The 10,985-nt window shown below is 29.5% G+C and overlaps 1 pseudogene across 1 annotated transcript; it reads left to right on the forward strand.

Moving 5' to 3' along the window:
• Nucleotides 1-4,887: 4,887 nt before the first annotated feature.
• Nucleotides 4,888-10,667, forward strand: LOC143243743 (coatomer subunit delta-like; annotated as a pseudogene). The gene is made up of 5 exons (XR_013024753.1): nt 4,888-4,899; nt 5,524-5,671; nt 8,355-8,466; nt 9,454-9,656; nt 10,122-10,667. The product of XR_013024753.1 is annotated as a coatomer subunit delta-like (transcript).
• The last annotated feature ends 318 nt before the right edge of the window (nt 10,668-10,985 follow it).

Genomic DNA, 10,985 nt, shown 5'->3' on the forward strand with positions numbered 1-10,985 from the left:
GCTACTAGAGTGTCTGCTGACTTGATCTCGCGTTGATTTTTACTTGCAATATGCGATGTCGCTGCTTCCACCTTCTTAACCAACCACTTGCAGTAAACTTTGGATCTTCATTAGGGCCATACAGAGTTCCTTGTGTAGTTTCTCTGCTTGTGCTTGAATAACTGGTCCAGATCTGGGAATTCCATTGTTTCTGGCTTCCAAAATGCATTGAGCGTTGCCTTGTCTAACTCAGGGATTTTGTGCTGTTCTCTCTTGCATTTCAAACAATCCTCATGAAGTTCATCAAGAAATGCTCTTAATTTATTCTCATCTTTAATCCACCCACGCAGGTGTAGACTCAAGCCTAACTCTCTACTAACTTTACTGCGAGTTTCACCGTTTTGTATTCTTTCTATGACATTCAGCTTTGCTGAACATCATGTTTACGTTTGGCTACGTACTGGGGTGGGAATTTGTCAATATGATATGCTCACTATTAATTCATAAACTGAAGTGATTTCTTGGGTTTGTGGCAATTCCATAAAATATCGGATTATCGTTATTAATAATCTTTAATTATTGATCACATTTTTCACGGATTTACATAGATGAACTTTAATGTGTGAAGATATGTGATTTGGTAACAATGGCGGCTGACATAAAGCTGACATAGAGAGTGGATAAGGTAGTGTGGTCGATTTCTATTGTAATATATTTTATTTATTTCCCAAATTAAAGCAAATCCTTTTTAAATATCCCCTTGAAGTATAAAGCCAGGATTAAATTTGTAAGCTGTGTTTTTACACGTTCTTAAATTAGTAGTGAGTCAGCGATACCTCCATTTACATTTGTCATGTCAGTGTCAGCGACATGGAGAGTGAAACTTTAAAAGCCAGGTAGTAGATTTAATACATCAAAATTTTGGGACAAGACTTGCTACAGTGGCTTATCGATTTTCCGGTTTGGTCCATGGCTTACTCCACTGTTTTATACAAATTTATGTTTCTTGATTAAATCATTTTCATTGTTTAGCTGATTTATTTTGGTCTGTTGATGTTGACTAAACCAACATGTATGCCTGATTTCCTGTTTCTGACTAAAATTCTCTTTGAAATACATGTTTAATATACACTTACAATAAACTACCAAACAGTATTTCAGTGTGTGTAACCTAAACCTAACTTTACTAAGCGGGGCAAGCCAAGTATAACTTAGTGCATTACTTCATTCTTGATTGTTGGCCTAAACAAATTAAACTTGTAATACAGTCTAGAATTGTGTTGTTGGTTAGCATATTTAATATATCTTCTTTATTATTTCATATTTCTAATTTAATTTTGTTTCTTATACTATTTTTAATGTTTCTTAGCTTAGTATATTAGTGTAGAAAACCAAAGTCTCCTGGGCTGATCAAACCTTATGAAATATTGGTTTACAGTTGAAAATACCATTAACCACAAAGGATACCAAATTGGTGACAAAGCATTTAAATTATTGGTATTAACTAACCTTGCTGATCATAGGTTCTCATAGCTTTCTAAACCTATTATTCCTCAACAACTTGTACACTTTTGTATACCCTTTTTGTGCATATCACAAAGTGTTACTGGGTTACATTTAAAATTTAATTAAACCAATTTTCAGTTGATGTATTTTTAATGAAATTATCATTATTAAATATATTATAATTCAAGGTTTAATATTATCTAAATTTTGTTATTTTATTTTAATGAAATTATCATTATTAAATATATTATAATTCAAAGTTGTATATTATCTAAGTTTTGTTATTTCATTTTAATGAAATTATCATTATTAAATAAATTATAATTCAAAGTTTTATATTATCTAAGTGTTATTTATTTTTTTGTGTTAATTATCATTATTAAATATATAAATTCAAAGTTTATAGTATCTAACTTATTTTATTTTAATGAAATTATCATTATTAAATATAATTCAAAGTTTATATTATCTAAGTTTTGTTTTTATTTCCAAAGAAACATCTAAAACAACAATTAAAAACTGCAGCTTTTGTTATGTTATTGGTGCAGAAGAAACTGTACATATATGTCTGGAGATGCTTCCTTCAGACTTCCAGGGTACATCATACCGTGCTTTATACATTACTATCTCAAGCACATCCAAAAGAAAATGTTCCCTGAGGAAACTGTTATAAATACTTCTTTAATTTAAAGTCAGCCATACCCACTAAGTAGAAAGCAGTGTTGCTAAGCAATAATTTTAAGTTGAATGGCATAATTATAACTAGAAAGAACATATTTTACTATTGAAGGTCATTACTGTAGCAGAACTTGCTTTTTTACATTTATTTTCAAAGGGGAAATGAGCAAGTCCATTTTTGAAGGGTGCCCTAGCACTTGCAGTTTTGTATTATGTACTTTTCGATAGATAGATTGCATTTAGGTTTTATATTTATATTTTAAGTAATTATATATATTTGTGTTTTAAAATGGATATGTGAAAGGTAATGATTTTATATATTTAACTTGTTTTTTGGATTGTGGCTCAAAGTTGTTGTTGCAAGTGTTAGCTTACTTAGGCAAAAGTATCTCTGCCCAGTGTCTCCAGGTAAAAACTGTCAAGCCAGACTGGCACCAGTTGATGTATCAGCATTAAAAATTACAAGTGAAATACTAAAGACTTGAAGTCACACATAAGACATAAATATTTCAAAGTTATTTTATGAAGAGTTAAATGGTATACATATTTCCATTTGTTAATTTTAGACATTTCATTGTACTGTAAGTTGATGATAACAGTTCGAGTTGGTGGTATAGTAAAGAAAAATAGGATAATTAAATGTATGCATTTCCCTAAAGAAACTTCTGATATTTATTTAGAAGGGTCTAGAGATTGTGAAAATGGAATGTGAAAACTGTAAGATAATAAATAGTAATTTTATGTTCAAAATAAAATTAACATTCAAGTGAAGTATTCAGAGTGCAAAAAAATACAATACAATAAATAACATTTTCATTATAAGTAGTAGAGAGAGTCTCCTGCTAGTACAATGGTAAGTCTACAGATTTGCAATGCTAAAATGGGTTTCAAGCTCCCCTTGGTGGACTCATCAGATGACTTGATATGGCTTTGCTATAAAATAAACACAAAATAATAGAGAAATCAAAGTTAAACATTTTGTCTAAAACTAAATATTTTAGGAACACCTTTGTCAAATATCAAACAATTTTAGAATGAAATGTAGTGATTTTGATATAGCGTACATCTTATCACCTCACCTGGTTCTCATAGGATTATATTCAATGTTTTGTTTCATAATTGAAATAGTTACCACAATATTTACATCCTGTTCTTAAGAGAATCTCATCATATAACTAAAACAATGTAGGATTTCTGTGCAACTTGGAAAGAAAAGTAAGACACGTTTGTGTACCTACAATAAAATAATTGTGAAATTTCCAAATTTTTTCAAACCTTAAATTTTGATTTATTAATTTCTTTTTCATAATTTCTTTTAAAACTGAAGCATATTTAATCAAATGGAATGACATTAATACATTTGTCAATATTCTTCCAGCTATTCATAACACTTTCGCATATTCATGCAACCAAAAATGTACGACAGTTATGTTTTTGGAAATTATGTGATTTACTACAAAGATTTATGCTCATCTGTTTAAGTTTTATTATGTGTTCTGATTTAGTTCTCATAAATTTTCTACCTTCACTTATTATTGATGCATCATGTTGAATTTAAATCTCATAAATTAAAAATTGTTTGTGAAACAGTTGGAATTTTATATTATTACATGTTTCAGTTGAATTTCTTTGTGAAATGATTTGATGAAAATTAGCATGTATTTGTGGCATATGTTTTATGTATGTAAGTAACTTTAATGATGAAGTAACAAAACAGAATTTTGTGACATTTTCATGTTGTTTTATAAGAATACTTTTCTTTGAAATTGCAGAAATAATGTAAATGTTAAGAATTCTGCATTTTTAAAACTTGTATAAAATTTAGAATATAGATATACCTTTAGATGTATTTTGAAATTATAGTGATAAAAAGTTTAGTCTACATTTTCTGAAGTTTTGTAAATTCTTATATTTTGTTGTTGTTTTTTGGTAAAATAATGGTTACATTAAAACCTAAAACCTGGCCACCAGGTCATGCAACCTGTGTGATACGTTAATGTGTTTCTAGGTTGAAAACAGCAATTTGGGAAAAGCTTCAAGGATTACATTTATAATATTCATATTGTTTATTGGGATATTTAAATCTTTGGAGGGTGGGGCATGTTTTCTCTATGCCTTTTTTGTGGTGTTTGTCTCTTTATGTGTAGGTTATAGTAAAATTCAGTATATATTTTGCCCTTATGGAGCATATAAGGACTGTTTAAACCCTGACAGGCACATCTGGAACAGAATTGAACTGTTTAAGCATGGATTAACCATAGGGTATGATGATGTAATTAACAGTCCTAAACCTATAATGTTTTCATCAAAGTACTGTAATCCTCACAATAAAAAAATTATCACATTAAAAAGTTTCTTTGTTAGTCCAATTATCTTAAATTATAAACTTACTCACCAGAGCGGAGGTTTAAATTTCTCAAATTAATTATTGACAACTGCAGTTTTGCCTGTAAAGGCAAAATCATTTAATAAATGTTGGATTTACATTTTGAGGTTTAAGAGCTTTTGGCATTGAAGACAAGACACGCAACCAAGTAATATTTTGTGTCTACTGATGATGTTTTTTGCTTGCTAAGCTAAAATATTTCAATAACAGTTACTACACTTATGTCATTTCAATCTTTTAGAGATTAATGAAATAAATGCTAGGATATAATTAAAAAATAACAGAAATGAATAAGTGAATAATAAAAGTACATATACGAGTGACAAAGTTAAAGGAAAATGGTGTACCATGTAATTGTATATTACGTTTCATTTAACAAAATAGTCACAGTCTGAAATAAGTGCTAAGTTAAGAAAATAATACCCAATGGTGCAGTTTCAATAATACAACAGTTTTCATAATGCAGTAGGCTTCATACCACATTCTACATTATAATTTTGTTTTTTTTTTTCAATGGTGCATTCACTGTTTTGACCGTATAGCAAGATTTGGTACTAGAGTGCACTTGCTATGTTCTTTGTATGTGTGGAGTATCTCTGTGTGTGTGTGTGGTTCTGTCTTCATACATGTACACATGTGATGACTTAGTTAAACAACCTGCAGCAGGAACAGCATGAGAGCTTGTGTTATTTACACAGTTCATTGTGGTACTTCTATTTAACAATAATTAAATAAAGCTAGTACATTTAAGGGAATCCTTGTTTTAATTTTGTAAACCAGACAGTGAAATTGGATTTTTAAGTAAATGATGTTTATAGGTCTGGATAAAAAGAGAGAATTTTATCCTTTGAAAGTTCTGGAATTTTTTTTAGTCTTTGAACTTTGAATAAGAGATAATGGAGGCAATGCGTTTTAAAGTTTATCACTGCAGATAGTTTTCAATGTTGCTGTTGCATTGGGGTTTTGCTTTTTAGACTCACCCTAATATTGACAAGGAACTGTTCAAGTCACAACTGATGATTGGTTTGAAGAATCCATCTAAGCCATTTCCTTTAAATACTGATGTGGGAGTTTTGAAGTGGAGGTTCCAGAGTCAAGATGAAAGTTACATTCCACTTACAAGTATGGAAAATTATATTAAGAATTCATTTCTTTGTTATGAAAGATGTCAGTGATGTATTGTGTGAAGACAGATGTGTTAAAGAATAAAATACATAAGTGATTAAACAGACAAATCCATTTATAAAAACAAGGTGTGTCTGTGTTTTATTTTCATAGTAAAATAAAATTCATATTTAATGTAAAGCTTGGAATTACACAAAAGAAATTTTTTTTGGCATAAAATATTTATCAACTTAACATAGTAAAGCATGTTCTTAATATTCTGATAACTTAAGAAGAACTACCATAATTCTACAGCAATAATTACAGTTAATGTAACTTAATCAATGAGTGACTCTGAAATAAACTGTGTATTGAGTCTCTGAAACTCTCATAAACTTTTAATGGCCTTTTTTTATTGTTAAGGAAGATATATTCTACTTATGAACTTTGTTAGAAGAGGCTCAGTGTAAGTATTGTTATTGTTTTTTTTATGGTGATCCTGTGAAGCATGAACAGTTGAATTTTGAAAGCATTCTTTGAAGTATTAAACTATTAAAGCTGAACTTTTTGTGCAGATAATGCAGTGGGATTGAACATTGTCTTTAAAAAAAATTCCTAAATACATAAACAAAACCTACCAGACTTATAAGCACATGAATAAATATCTTGTGATTAATTTGTAGTAAAAATAAAAATTTTCCAAATTAAATGTGCTTATTTTACAGAATTGTTTTCCACACTTCTTGACTTTACCTTCCAAAATTTCAATTGTTCCAAGTTGCTAAGTGCTAACTATGTGAGGTTACAAGTTTTTTGACAGCGTTGGACAAACAAATGGTTTGTTGTACTTGCATCTGAGAAGAGTCTCTAATTCACTGAGTTGGAAGTACACTGTTATGGAGCAGACACGATTGACAATAACTTTCATCTACATTTAGATGTTAATTTGAGTAATCAGAAGAACTACCCCGTATCATGAGAATTCTCTCCACAGTTTTACCTCATGACTTGCAGCTTATGCTATGAGGACACTAGGACAAGGTTTAAATATTAAATGCTTTCAATCATTTATCTTCTGCTCTAACATTCCCAGTACCTTCAAAAACTGCTTTCCCATTTTTCTCTTAAGATTTTAATACAGTTTTCCTACTGCTTGTTAACTGCCATATCATAGTGTCTTAATTTTCCTCATGTTGAATCTTGACCATTATTAAAGGAATCAAACAGTTTGAATGCTGTTACACTCACACAGACTAATTCAATCATCTTTTCCATTATTCATTCTCCATCATTTGACAGTAATACAGTTTGTTTTGTAGTGACAGATATATTCTCTTTTGATTCCAACTAATGCTAGATAACCTTGAAACAGTTGAATATGTTAATGCTCTGTTTTGTTGGACATGCACCCACTACCATACTCTGTGAAAGTTTAAAGGGATATTTGTAGACTAACCATGATGTAAACCACACTGCTACATCTTTTGACTCAAGTTGTCATTTTACATTTCACATACATCTGTATAATGGAGCAATGAAACTATGTTTGAGAGTCCAGTATATTTTCATAATTGTTTTTATTTTAATTGCTGAATATATATTATATATATGTGTTAATTTTTCATATTTTTATGCTCTTCTGTTACACACTGTTGAATTGAAAGGAAATGGAGAAGTTATTTTAAGTAAATTAATAAATTAGATTTTAAAAGCTAAACCTGTTTCATCTTTTCTCTTACTTTAAGTAATAGTATATTATTATTATTGGTAATTAAAAGTATTGTTCTCTGAGTCTTAGGGTAGTATGCCCACTGTACTTATAGCCCAAGAAAATAATCATTTTCTGTCAATAATTATTTACAATTTTCATTACAACACTTCTTATTTTTATGGCTCAACCATTCTTTTGGTACTGAAATTCACGATTGGAATTAGAGGTTATAACATGATATTAGAGATTGTTTAATGATGGTATTTATTTTGTAATGTGGGTGCTAAAAGTGTTTAAACACCTTGCATAAGTAAGCACTTAGTTGATTGAAGGTGGCAGATCTGATCAAAGAAGGTTTACCATTTAATAGCTATATGCAGTGTTTGAAATGGACTGAACTTGCTAGTACTTGTATCCCAAAGAGTTGCACACTGACACTTATTATCATAGTCAGAAATGTGTACTTAAGAATGTGCTGGTGCTTTTTTGTTTGCTCTTCCTTTTATCTTTTGTCCTATTTTCATGTGTACCAACTTCTTTTTTCATTTCTAACACTGGCCTTATGTGATTAAAATAAGATAGTCACTGCTTATCTTTAAATGTAATGTGAAAAACAAAGTGTATCATTCAGCATTCACTTAGTGTTTTTTTCCATTAGAAACAGTCGTCTTGAGAAAGTTTTATTTTTTTATATCATTTTCCTCTGCTGGTAAAAAAAAAACAGAATAATCAGAAGTAAGGTAAAAAGAGGAAAGACATACACAATTATATATTAACTACTTCAGAACCAAAATCAACTGAAATACAGTCTCATTCAGTTTGAACATGGATTTATTAATGGAAAATAATTCAGTTCTAAGAATTTTGAAATATTTTTTTTAAAATAAATGCTTTACTTTTTTAATGTGAACTTTTTTAAAATGGTAATTCCTGCCATGAAACATGTTTTATTTTCTTTGTCAAATAATTTTGTATTATTTTAATGTTTAGTTAACTGCTGGCCTTCTGAGAATGGAACAGGTGGTTGCGATGTCAATATTGAGTATGAGCTTGAACAAGAAAATATGGAATTGAATGATGTTTTAATATCTATTTCTCTTCCGTGAGTATATACTTTGGTGTTAGTTCTTCTGAAAACTGAGATTGGTTTGTTGAATTTTAGGTTAAGAATAACAATTTTTATGTGTAGAAAATATACAAGTTACGATTTGACAAAAAATTAATTTTAGAGTTCCTGTTTTACTAATTTAATGAAGTTATTTTGTTACTAGTTGCTTTTATTCATTGTTTTCCAATTTTCTAGTCTGATTGCTAGTTTCGTCCAATTGTTATATTCCACCACACCTGTATAGCTTTAGTGATGCGAATTTGATATCAGATTTCTTATGTAATCTTACTCATAAATTCCAATAATAACTGCTTCTTTAATTGAACTTTTAGAGATCTTTTTGTCATCCAGATATTTGTTTACCAAATGGTATTAAAAAAAGAACAATGTTGTTGAATGATAAAGTTTTATGATAAAATATTGTCAAGCGTGTTTGTAAGATGTGAACAATTATTTAAGCTTATGACAATAGGTTCTCCATGTTTTATGGTAAAATGTTTTTACAATTCATGCAAACACCTGTCATTTCTGGTTTGATAAATTACAAGTTAAAATACATTCATGTATTAATGAAGCAATCAGACATCAGGATAAGATGAAGAATTATAAGAGTAAAATTATTCAAATTAATCATTAGTTCTTTAAATAGAAAGCAATTAGGGCTAAAAGAATCAACCTTTAAGTTATTTTATAATGTACAGTGGAACCCCTCTAAAGCAGTCACCTTTGGGACTGAAATAAACTGGCCTGATTAGAGGGGTTCCACTGTACATAATTAGGGATTATGTAAACAAAAAAGGGACTGTGATTGAATGACCAATTTTAAAGGATGACTGAATCTGAGGGGTGGCCGCTTAGAGGGGTTCCACTGTATTTTTGAAGTGTGCATTATAATTATTAATCATAAAGTGTATTATTTCTCTGATGTAATTTGTTTAAAGACATTTTAAAAATATATAATGCTCTATATATCTCTATTAGATCGGGACCCAGTAACCTCATTGTAACCGAGTGATGGTGAATATCACCATGACAGCCGAAAGAATGTTTTAGAATGGAGGGTTCCTCTCATTGATGTTACTAATAAAACTGGAGCTATGGAATTTTCTTGTAATGGTGGTCCTGAGGATTTTTTCCCAGTAACTGTAAACTTTTATTCCAAAACACTCTTCTGCAATATTCTGGTTAGTAAAATATCAAAAAATGAAAATAAGTATATGTTATGTTCTCTTGGTACTATTATTTGTGTAATAGTAAACTACCTGTCACAAGTTTGGACTGATATCAACTTCTGGTTAGAGAAAGCTACCTGTGTAGAATAAAACTATGAATTAACTTAGTAATGAGTAAATAAATATACTTCCTTACTCTTGTACTTATGATTAGCATGTATTGTTTTATCAGATATTATTGGCCATAATCAATAATATTTCATGAGGTTTAGTCAGCTTGAGAAAATCAGATTAGGCCTAAGTACTATTGTTAAACTAACAGTGCAAAACCATCTCTGCAGTAAAAGCATATTATCATAATTTTAGAAAAAAAAATGCTGTTAATGAACATAATAAAGAAATAATCTAATGTAAGTTAATAACACTAGTGCTCAAATAAAATGATTTTTTTTTAATTCCATTGTTTCTTTCTTATAGGTTCGTGATGTTACACTTGTAGAAGGATCAGAACCTGTAAAGTATTCCTCAGATGCTATCTTGATTGTAGATAAGTTTGAAGTTGTTTGAACTTCCTCACTGTTTCACTTCAAGGAAATTCTACACCTGAAAAGGGATTATTTGGTAAATCCCCATTAAGAAGCTCTTAAATACTGTGTTAACACCAAGTAAAGCTGTAATTATGCAGTATTCTGCTGCTACTGCCAGATTAGGACCTCTCAGTGATAGCCTTCATTTATTATTATTATTTTGATTTATGTATTCTAGAAAACGTTTTTTTTTTCTGTAACTGTTTCTTTATTTTCTTTAAGTGGTAAATTTATTAAGCAGGATGAAAAATTTTGACATTTTTTTTATACATACATATTTGCTGTTGTCTTGAATATTTTGTGTTTCAGCAATTCAGAATCCATCAAAGAATCCCTTTTCACAGTTAGTAAAATATTAAAGTGGTGGTAATTAAAGTTAATTATATATACATCTGTACACAAAATGCTAATAAAACCACTTGTGATTAGCACAAAAGGGTGTAAGGACTCAGTTTGTTGTCAGTTAATGTTCTTATTGAAACAAATTGAAAAGGAACATTTAAATGTTGATATTCAGATTTAAAATATTAAATAAAAAGTTCAAGTATTGATTGCTGTTAAACGTAACTCATGTATGCTTGATTTTATTTAAAGTAACACACAACAGGTTGAAAATTAGAAGTAAAGTTATAGTTACAGTTTCCAGGAATTAAAGTAATAGATTCTCAAAAATTGTATACAACTTGTGACCCTTATTTATCAACTATTTTGATATTGGTTGTCAATTGTATACAACTTGTGACCCTTATTTATC

Source organism: Tachypleus tridentatus, unplaced genomic scaffold (assembly GCF_004210375.1).
Source record: "Tachypleus tridentatus isolate NWPU-2018 unplaced genomic scaffold, ASM421037v1 tig00692337_pilon, whole genome shotgun sequence".
NCBI lineage: Eukaryota > Metazoa > Arthropoda > Merostomata > Xiphosura > Limulidae > Tachypleus > Tachypleus tridentatus.